Genomic DNA, 11,248 nt, shown 5'->3' with positions numbered 1-11,248 from the left:
GACTTGGGAACAAGCCTTACAGAACGGGAATGGGTGAGAATCCTACAGTATCGCAGAGAAGCATCAAGAAATGCGAGATTCAGATTAATCCAACTAAATGTTCTCCACAGAGCATACATGACCCCCAGCAGAATCGCCAAATTCAGTAGACCCCCGACCCCGCTATGCCCCCGATGCAATTCAGAGGACGCAGGAATGGCACATATGTTCTGGGGCTGCCCAAAGATACAGCTCTTTTGGGCCAAAATTAAACAAGCGTGCAGAAGAGCAGGCCTGACCTGCTACGAGTGGACACCGAAGGAATGTTTGCTGGGATCCTACCCGCAGATAAGCAAAATCAGGCACAGCATCAAATTCATGGACATGGGCTGTATACTGGCCAAAAGAGCAATTGCTATGACATGGAAAACTCCGACCGGCCCCCGCTATACCAAATGGCTTAAGGATCTAGAACATTGGTCAGAAGCGGAAACTATACTATGGGGGGTGGGAAGGAATATAAGACCGGGGAAGGCCCGGTCATGGCCTATGAAGCCTGGAAATCTTTGATATGGAACATGTTTCACCCGTCCGATGACAAACCCCTGTGAACTAAAGTCATCTACCCACAAACCCTGGTTACAAGTTTGGCTCTAAATCCCATGATAACCCGATTTGCCCCACCCAGAAAACCCAACATCTCCCCGAAGTGGATGGGGCACCTGCCCCGCCCCCGTTCACAGTAGCTCTAGAAGCAGACATGGGACTGTGATGACCTGCGCTGTTTAAGTTTTGTTTTTTGTTACGTTTCCCCTTTCTTCTCCCTTCATCTTTCCCCTCTTTCCTCCTTTCCACTGATATATGCTAATCATATTCTGACTATCTAGTATGTAATTTGTTTTGAAAATCTCAATAAAAACACTTTAAATAAAATGGTGGATTCTGGTGCAACTAAATCGTGTGTTATGGAAGACAACTTTGCACTATCTGGAAAATATCTGGTTCCCTGGGCCCATTTCAAGGTTCCACACACTGAGGAGTTGAATGTAAAGGTGGGAAGGAAGATAGTGTGGGTGCCCCTACTATATTCTGAGAGTTCCGCTGTCAACCCACTGGGCAGGGACTTGCTCAGTAAGTTAAACAGTACTATATTTCTTTACAGATCATGGAGTAGTATGTTCTACGCCTGGGATGTGCGCAGTGAGGGCGATGGTGATAATCCACACAATGGCAAGGGAGGTGGTGGTGGTCCGCAGTATTCCCATAGACGCAGACATGTTTATTTAGGGTTTCACAGTGCTTGCGAGAGCGGTGCCCCAGATTGCCACACAGTGCTGGTGAGTGCCAACGGATTTAATTTTTCATCCAGCTGTGTCGCCAAAGGTGGTGGCAGGAACAATACTATCGCTGGACCTGCAGGTAGTGTCAGACAGGAGGATTGTCCTATTAGGGGAAGATGGGGACTGGTGCGAGTGGCGCACAGTGCTCTGTGTAGACCCAACAGTGCAGCTAAAGGAGGTGATAGATGATGAATTGTTTGAGGAAAACGACAAAGAGGAGGAAATAGTTCTACAAATGTGCATTCCTTGCAATATAAAATGGTACAGTACCATAGAGCGCAGTGTCCCTTAATGGTAGTAGTAAATCCATCCCTATTTTTGAAGATGATTTAGTGTGCCCGCAGTTGTGGACTACGAACCCACATGATGTAGGGCTGTTGAAAGATGTAACACCTGTGCGTATTACCCTAAAAGCAGGTGCGGTGCTGCCCCGGGAAAAATATCCACTGTCAAGAGAAGCAGAGGAAGGCATTAGAAAGACCATACAGGCTGTCCTGGACCAGGGGATTATCGTGCCATCTATGTCCCCGTCTAATACGGCAATATACCCGGTTAAGAAATCCACAGGGGGCAACTGGAGAATGATCCAAGCGCCGCCTAAATGATGTGGTACAGAAAGTTCCTAGTGGTTCCAAATCCTGCAACGATTTAATGCAGCATCCACAAGGAGACCACATATTTCACTGTGGTGGACTTGTAGAATGCACTTTTCCTCGATTCTACTTCATCCAGAGTCGAGGTACCTTACGGCATTCACGAAGGGTCAGGTGAGGTTCAAACATACTAGATTACCTCAAGGGTACTGTGAGAGCCAGAGTATATTTAACAGAATACTGCACGCTGATTTAGGGAATATTTAGGTGCCCAGCACGATTATCCAATATGTAGACAATTGGCTAGTGTGTAGTGACAATGAACAGCAGTGCCAGAGCCTCGGTTGCATTGTTACAGTTGCTAGCTCGTAAAGGGTACAAGGTTGACAAGGCCAAATTGCAATATTGCCAGCAGGAATTCATTTATTTGTGGCAGTTTATATCAGTGAATGGGAACCGGATACTACCCAACAGGGCAGCATCGATATGCACCACCCTCAGACCTGCCTCAGTTAAGGAGATGCAGAAGTTCCTGGGCCTGTGCAGTTACTGCAGGGCCTGGATCCTCAATTACACAGCATACACCACACCACTTTTGCCAGCCCTAAGGGAAGCACAGAAAACAAAGTACCACAAGTTGTTGTGGACCGCAGAGATGATTAGACAATTTGACGACTTAAGGAAGGTATCAGTTCGGCACCCGTACTGGCCACCCCAGACTATAGACAGGAATTCTATTTTTTTCACATTCTGATGGTCATCTTACAACAGCAGTATTGACACAGAAGAGCACTATAGGCCACAAACCACTGGCCTATTATAGAGGTATTCTGGATGCAGTGTTGCAAGGGCAGTTTGCGTACAATCAGGCATTAGCAGCTGCTGCCTTCATTATAGAGAGAAGCTCTCCAATCATAATGGGGTGTTTAGTAGCGTATGTAGAACATTCTCTGTTCACCAAAGTCCACCCTGACTATGCAAAGGTCATCGGCGTATGAGATCATCTCGAAAGCGCACATTCACGTGGTTAGGTGCAAGACGGTGACTCCTGCCACCTTTTTAACAGACATGCCTACGGCAGAGGACTCGACAGTACACAACTGTGCCACATACAAGGTGGAGGAGGATGATACTCCTAGAGCAAGGGATTGTGCGTTGAAAGAAGGTATGGTACTTTTCGTTGACGCATCATCCACAATTGACCAGGCCGACGGGCAGAGGCAGACAGGGGCAGCAGTGGTACGACTTGAGAGGAGCACAACATAGTGTTTATGAAGTTTGGCTAAACATTATTCTGCACAAGCAGCAGAACTCGCAGCACTCATCGAAGCACTGCGAGCGTCACAAGGGTGTAATGTTACAATATATTCCGACTCTGCCTACGTTACAATGGGACACACGTGTCTCTCCCGTTGGATGAGGGGGGGGGGATTCACGAGTGCAGATGAGGAGGGGGGATTCAGGAGGGCGGATGAATCTCCAGTACAGCATGCTGTGCTTTTAGAGATGCTGATAGAAGCATTATCACAGCAATCTGTTGTGGCGGTCGTCAAGTGCACCAACCATACTCACAGGACTGACAAAATCTCAAGGGGGAACTCAGCCACCGATGCTGCAGCCAAAATGCAAGCATATCAGTCAAGTGAAATATCCACTGAGTAGGTTATGACTGCCCCTACCAACAGACGAGCATCCAGTGCCTTATACTGCATTGCCCATTTCCCAGATTATTGAGCCTCATGGAAGGGCATCTGAGTGGGAGGAGGAGTTGTGGTTACAGAGAGGATGTAAGCAGACAGATTTATTGTGGAGACAGGAGAGCTCTGGGAAAACGGTGATGCCCCGGGAATTGCCAGTGGTAGCATTTGAACAATTCCACTACGCCATCTCCTATTTCAAAAGGCATACAAGAGGACTGGTTCACACCAGATATCCAGGAGAGCATCACTGATGTGGTCATTCATTGTACCACATGTCAAGGTTTTAGCACAGGGATGACACTACGGACATTACGGGGCACATTTCTCAACCCTATTGGGCCATTCCATGATTGGGCCATTCAAAGAGTTACACATAGATTACGCCAATATGGGGGAAAGTTTTAATGGATCAATGAACCTCATTGTGGTGGTCTGTCCCTTCTCAAGGTGAGTGGAAGCAGGGCCATGTGCACACCCAGATGCCAAGTGTGCTGTAAGGTTTTTGGTGTGCTAAGTGTTCCCGCGGTGGGGTGTGTACGAGGTTTTGAGATCAGACAATGGCACACATTTCTTCAATGCGTTATTCCAGCATGTTACAGCACTACTTGGTATCAAACATCAGATGTGTTAGATTTATCACCCACAGGCCATTGGTGTTGTGGAGAGGATAAATGACTCCTCAAGAGTAAGTTACCTAACTTGTGCACCACATTGAAGAAAAACTGGGTGTACTTATGCACACAGCCAAGCAAAGCCAGCACTGTTGCCTCACGGGGTGGTTACTGGTCGGTACATGCATAACCCCTCCCACCCCATGTCCCCCGTGAGAAGGGTTTCTGATGTGCATAGGACTGCAGAAGTGTTAGGAGAGGAATTCAGGTATTTGGCACTACTCAGGCCATTAAATATGTCTCCCGACAGATTCCACCTCCCAGAACCGTGATTACAGAGACACCTGATGCTGCACAGACAGCGGGAACAGTTCCTGAGCATATAACAGCTAGACCACTGCTGCCAGGGGATTGCGTCTACATCCGCAACTTTGTGCGCCACTGGAACAATCCCCGGTTCCAGGGAGCATACAAGGTGGCATTTTGTACTCTACCTTGCAGTTAAAGTGGAGTTGCAATTCTGGGTCCACCTCTCTGGCATTTGTTGGGCACCTCCAGAAAGTACAGTGGTGCATCAGTTTTAAGAACATGTGCAACAGTACCTTTACCACGAGCACCTTACCAGCCTGCCTGAAGTAGACAGGTGTGGTGGCACACTCAGGTGGCAGGCCAAAGTTCAGCTGCCAGCCCCATACTTTTCTTCTAGAAGCTCTCACGCAGTTTCTCCCTTCATCCTCCTCTCCTGTGTTTCTTCTCGTGCCGTTTGTCGTGCTTAGTGTTCGTCAAGCACGTCCCACCTTTTTGTTGTCCTGTGCTTCAATTACAGGTGAGAAGATGGACGCAAATCATGCACATAGGTTAAGAAGGGACCCGATGCGTAGAGACGCAAATCAAAGACTATGGAACTATATCCATTATTATTGTTGTTGGTTAGCACTGGAGGATTGTGTGCGATATTGCTAATACTATTGGGGGTGTATTGGGGAGGGACCCATAGGGGAACCTACAAACCTATAAAGGGAGGGATGTGGGGGGAAAATAGGATTGTATATTATATGAACGGAACGATGCATATAAATGTCAATAACGCAAGTGGAGTTACATATATTAGTACTAATGTGAATACGAATAACAATGGTAATAGATTCAATGACTCCAATACGCAAGTTCCGTCTATGAAGAACAAGGCGTTTACAATAAGTAAGGAATCATCTACCACTATGGCAGGGTATAATGGCATTTCTGAAAGTATTACTCGAGTGAATATCCTTGAAAATGTGCATTGAAGAATGAAAAGAGAATGAAAAGAGAAGTACAACAAATGTATGACACATCAAGAGTTGTTTTGATGTTAGAGGATATCCATTACCCCACATTCTCGTATCCCTGATACTCTGAAATGAGTATGGGAGAAATGCTGTAAATGGGCACAGTTATGTGCTTTCGCTCATCCTGCAAACGTCAGGGGCTCCCAAGGCGTTAGCACCGCAAGCAGTCCCAATTATAGTGGCAAAATGCCTGGTTCATCTTGCGCTAGGCAGAATAAAAAGGGAAGTTCCAGGCACAGTGTGGAATTGCAAATGGCGGGGCCAGATTTTGAAAAGTGTCCCGACGACCAAGGAAACATCAAGTGTGTGGAGTTACCCTATCTGATGGTGAAGGGGTGGAAATATGTAAACTAGCAGGACAGCACACTACCTTGCTTGGCAAGGGCAGAATAGCATGAATGGTCAACTTCTGTGCACAAATCTGGACAGAGCATATCACAAAGTGAACGTGGATTGCAAGGATGGAAAAGCCGAGAAGAATAAAAGCTCAGTTTACGCAGTAAGCGTACAGTCTCTGTTGGCACAAACGAACATTGTAACAAGTCTCCGATAGCGGACAAGGAACTGCAGCTCTGATGGATTACTACTGGATCTGTGGTCAACAAGCTTACTTGCACCTCCCAGTGTTATGGAGGGGCTGTTGTTCACTGGCCACATTGTATTCAGCGCTATTGGAAATCCCAGAACAGCACCTAAATGTAGGAGTGCTGCCTGCCGAGGGGCCAACAAGTTTCCCCACAATACAACCTGAAGATAAGAGCTTGGTGCCCACACAAGAGCCTCACATCCAGCTAGGAAAATTCCAGCAAGCGCAGAGAATGAAAGCATAGTTACATTTCTAAAGACTCTTCCACTTTGCTCGCTGAAATACCAGAACAACATTGGCTTTTCAGCTCAGAAGAGTCCATTGCTTCCCTACTCTTGCCAGGGGTACAGGCAACGGCCAATGCCAAATGGCTGCAGATCGTGCATGGAGATCTGATTCAGCTCACCAACGACACCGAGACTGGTTTCAACGTGAAGGTGGAGTTACGAGCATTAAAACTTAAATGCATCATTATCCCACATCATTGCAGCTGTACATGGCATAGGTTTTCGGGTGAAGGGGGAGAAATTCAGGACAATGATTGGCTGAGCATGTCTCAACAGGGCCCCATCGTGGCTAGGAGCAATCGTGAAGCTGTTAATGCCCATCATTGGGTTCAGCCTGGTCATTTTCTGCACGTGTCAGCAGGCTCTTTGATGCTGTGCCACCTGATGGCGCACACATGATGATATTAAATGTGGGTTCAAAAGCACCTCTCGAAACGGAAAACCTGGAACAAACCAATGTTCCACTAGGTGGCCAAAGTATGAAATGTGCCACATCCCAGATGGAGTTTGCGATCAGCGTGTAGGGCGTGGGTGCCAGTAAAAAAGAAGCCATATGTGGATGTAGAAACTGGAGTAACGAAAGGGGGGGGGGAGGGAGGGTGAAATGTTGGGAAGGGGATAGCTTCTCCCCTCCTTCTCCCCCCCACCCCCCAACAACTCCTAGGTGCTTTAAAGTAAGGCAAGATGCATTTGAGGCACTGTATTGAACCAGGTGGAGGGGGGGGCGGGGAGGTCAGTGAGTGAAAGGGACGCCCCCCCCCTTTCAAGCAGGACCCCATGCTAACATCAATTATAGCATATTCAGATGGTGCGGGGGGGCATCGCTATTTTGTGTGGATATTAATATTCCTAGGTGGAAGCGAAGGCATGTGCAGTAAGCACGATAAAGGAGGCATTACATGCACTAGGCCCAAATCCATGTGGCAACCGAAATTTCTAGTCATGCCTGAGCCCCCATGAGGACACTTTGCACACCCACCTGCCACACTGTTTGTCCATTGTTCTTGAAAGTGTTGCAAAGATGTACCTTTCACCAATGAGAAATGTGCCCTACAAGGCTGCAATCAGGCCGGCGCTTGGTGGCCATGTGATCTCACTCTGGCCAAAGCATGACCCGGCCCTTCCCGAGTGACCACAAGTTATAAACCATTAAACCAGAAGATCCCCGAATTCCATGACACCACGTGCCCTTTAACCATCAACCCAAAGTAACAAGTCCTGAAATGTTCAAAGAAGATGCACAGGATGTATCGTTGCAGCGACAATAGTGTGATTTGTATTGCGAGGTGCTAGGAGGGATAAATTATAGTTCAAAGCGAAGGCAGAGGCCTTGGAGCCGGATGGCATGGAGGGAGTGAGTGAAATATGCAGGTGAAGGTTAGAGTGCCATGAAACCTCCTTTGAGCTCGTTTTGAAGCCTGCCATGGTACGAGTCATAAACAAGCAGAATAGTAGGGAGTACAATTAATTTGTTGTCTGACCTTCGACGTGAGAAGAAGTCGAGCCCTGCAGGGCCCACGTGACGGAAGACAGGCGGACTAGTACCAATAAACTGCCATCCCATATGGATAAAGGTAGCACCTGTATAGGGTTCATCCAATGAGCCACATGGTTGTCACTATGTTTTGCATCGTTACAACAATGTTTTTGCCTTAAATGTTTCTGCTTGTACCTCTTTCTTGGCAGCAGAGTTCTTTGCTGTTGCTCTCATCTGTGCAGGAGACAAACTGGTTATCCTTAACAAGATGGACTTGGGCCTTTCTTCCCTAGCGGGTTGTATTATCTCTGGTGTGAGCATTCAGGGGCTTGCTTTTAATTGTTCTTTGGGTATTCTACTTGCAAATTTGAGGGGATTCCCCTATCAGCCAGTCGTCCAGATACCGGTACACTGGAATAGTTGCTCTAACTTTGTGCCGCCACTACTGCTAATAATTTTGGTGAATACCCTTGGAGCTGCAGCTATCCCGAAGGAGAGCACCTTGAACTGGTAGTGTTGATTTGCTATTTTGAAGCGCAAGAATTTTCCGTGCGCTAGGAACATTGAAATATGAACGTATGCATCTTTCATATCCAATGTTGCCATGTAGTCCCTCCGATTTAGCAGCGAGATTACTTTTTGTAGCATGGTCATGCAGTCATTTTGTGGCTTGACATGTGTTTGCAGGACACAGGTCTAGGACAGGGCGCATTGGAAGGTCTTTCTTTGGCACATGAAGCACGTTGAATACCTAGCTTTCTGGGACGATGTCCATAGCGCCCTTTTCCAGCAGTGCTTTGACCTCTAGCAGAAAGCGTTGCTCCTCCTGAATCGTTTGTCTCTCTTGGCAGATGGTTGGAGGGTCTCTGTACGAGTTCTATGCAATAGCCTACCACCCACTTATCGGATGCGATTCCCCCTCCCATGTATGGGTAAATTGACAAATGTGACCTACTGGAAACGCATGGGATTGGACCTTGAGCGGGTGGCCATTGCGGGGGGCACAGAGGGGGAAGCCTCTGGTTGAGGTGGTTCTGCCTCTACTCCTAGACCTTCTGTGGCCCCTTTAAATATTTTGCTGGGAGGACTGTCCCCGAGAGCAACCCCAAGATGAATATTGTCCACTCTGATTGTAGTTAAGAGGACTGTTGGGAGTTTTGTCCTTGAAATCGTTGGGTATTAGACGTGCCTCTTTGCACAAAAGGTTTGTTAGTAAGGTGTCCCAGGGACTTAAGGGTGTCACACTCTTTAGCACTTTTCAGTGCATCCTCGACTGCTATCCCAAATAAGGCATGCGGTTTGATAGGCATATTAAGTAGGGTGGCTTGGGTTTCCAGCTTAAAACGGGACAATGCATGGCGCTTAAAAAGAGTACCCTCTGCTAGTATACGGCCTGCATCATCTGCTGCATCCTGATTATTTTTAAGGATGCAGTTGGCCACCTGCTACCCTTAGCCACTGTTCTTAAGGGCTCTGGGACAGTCAATGTGTTGTATAATCTGGTCCCATTTATGGCAGCTGTAACTTGCCTAATCTGGTCCCATTTATGGCAACTGTAACTTGCCAAGAGAGTGGCGTTAGATATTCTTATTTGGTAGCTACTTTCCCGCCCAGTATATACACCTTTTTGCTCTCCTTGTCATTAGGGGCTTCAGCAGAGGCTAAGGGCATGGCTGCCTTTTTCTTGTGGCAGTTGCAATAAGAGCCCGGCTTTAATTAACCCCCTGATGTATAATGGATCGGAGGGTGCTGGCCTGAACATCTTTTCAATACGGGGGTTAACCGCCCTTGCATGGTTGGTGGTAGAGCTGGTTGAATGGCACCTCTTGATGGACTGCAGGAGTGGTATAAACTGTGCTGCAGACCTCTTATCCCCAAGGATGTCCTCTACAAAATATTTGTCAACTTGTGCTTCTTTGAAATAGATTTTGAAATATTCGGCAGCCTTTAGGAGGAGCTCATACTGCCACCGATTATCCACAGGGGAGTCAGCCACGTGTTGGTCATGATGGTCCCGAGATTGTATGATGTAGACATCATAATACTGTCCTGTGTAAAATAGGTCCCCTTGGTCTGCTATTGGACCAGGATCGCGAGAGCCAGAAGTGTCAATGTAGTAGAGGTCTTGGGACATGTCCTGCAAATTATGTGGCTGGGCAGTGTCTAGTTGTGGTCTTTTGGCAGTAGGTTGGTCTTTAGCTGCCTCCACATGTGAGGACCCTTGGAGGTTGGGCAGTTGATCAGGGTGACTATCAAAGAAGCCAACCAAGCAGGACATTCTTAGTCAAATTTTTCAGGGGTCCATTGGGTGGAGCTTGGAATACCTGTGGGAACAGGGGTGGAGATACTCTCCGATGTAGAGGGTTATTTATGCTGCATGGCCCCTGAAATGGTGGAACGAGAGAGGGTTCTTTAGCCTTTAAAATCGGGATTTAGAGAGTAGGGGAGAGTTTTTCAACACTTTGGACGTGTGTGGAGTGTGTCTGGGACAGGTTACTTAATAAGCCCTCTCATTTTAGAACTATTGGAAAGGGCCATCGAAGCATCTTTTGACGCAAGTTCACCAGTACCCAAGGGTTTGTCTGGTTTATTTGCGGTGTCGGGAACAGACTTCAGCATCTGTTTTGGGGGCATGCCATGTTACAAACGCGATGGTCAGAGGACAGGGATTTTTCGGACCTTCCCTTCGACACAGCATGAAGAAGTCAACTGTCGGACATGGGGTGTGCTTTGTGTGACTTTCAGTGTGGGTGCCTGAGCCGCCAGGTGTCGTCGCCATAGCCGAACTGCCAGCCTGCCTGATGAAGTCGGGGGTTCGCACGCGGGAAAGGTCTAGTCCCGATCTCCCTTGGCATCACTTAGGACACTGCCTTCGCTGTAGTCTCCCTTCCCGTCCATAGCTGCAAAAGCCTGCATGGCGTGAAGGCCCAGCACTTACTCTTATGGTCCTTTAGTGTCTTGGGGCGAAAAAGTTTGAACTTGCAACGCCATTCTAGGTAATCGCTGGGGAGGCAGAGGTTACACACCCTATGAGAGTCCTTCTACGGAAACTTAAAATGGTGTGTTTTCCATAGTATGGAAAAATGGCAGCTGAGCGATGAAAAAGAAAAATCGGGAAAAAGGATTTTTTAAAGAAATAAATATCCCCCCCCCCCTACTGTGAAGGGCCGAGGCCCAAGTAGGCCACAGTCAAAGTTTGTTGAGACGGTCCAAGTAGTCATCGAAGAATCTGTCCTTGCAAGCAGTCGCCGAAGGCCTTATGGTGATACGGCCGCGGCAGACTAGGAAAAAGGAACTCTGCAACTTGCGTCCAACTATGATGGCGGGGGAAAAAAAAACAACAATCT

The sequence above is a fragment of the Ambystoma mexicanum genome, chromosome 2p, assembly GCF_040938575.1.
Source record: "Ambystoma mexicanum isolate Mex_15411 chromosome 2p, UKY_AmexF1_1, whole genome shotgun sequence".
Classification (NCBI taxonomy): domain Eukaryota; kingdom Metazoa; phylum Chordata; class Amphibia; order Caudata; family Ambystomatidae; genus Ambystoma; species Ambystoma mexicanum.
The sequence above is the reverse complement of the archived record's forward strand: the minus strand, read 5'-3'. Positions refer to the sequence as shown.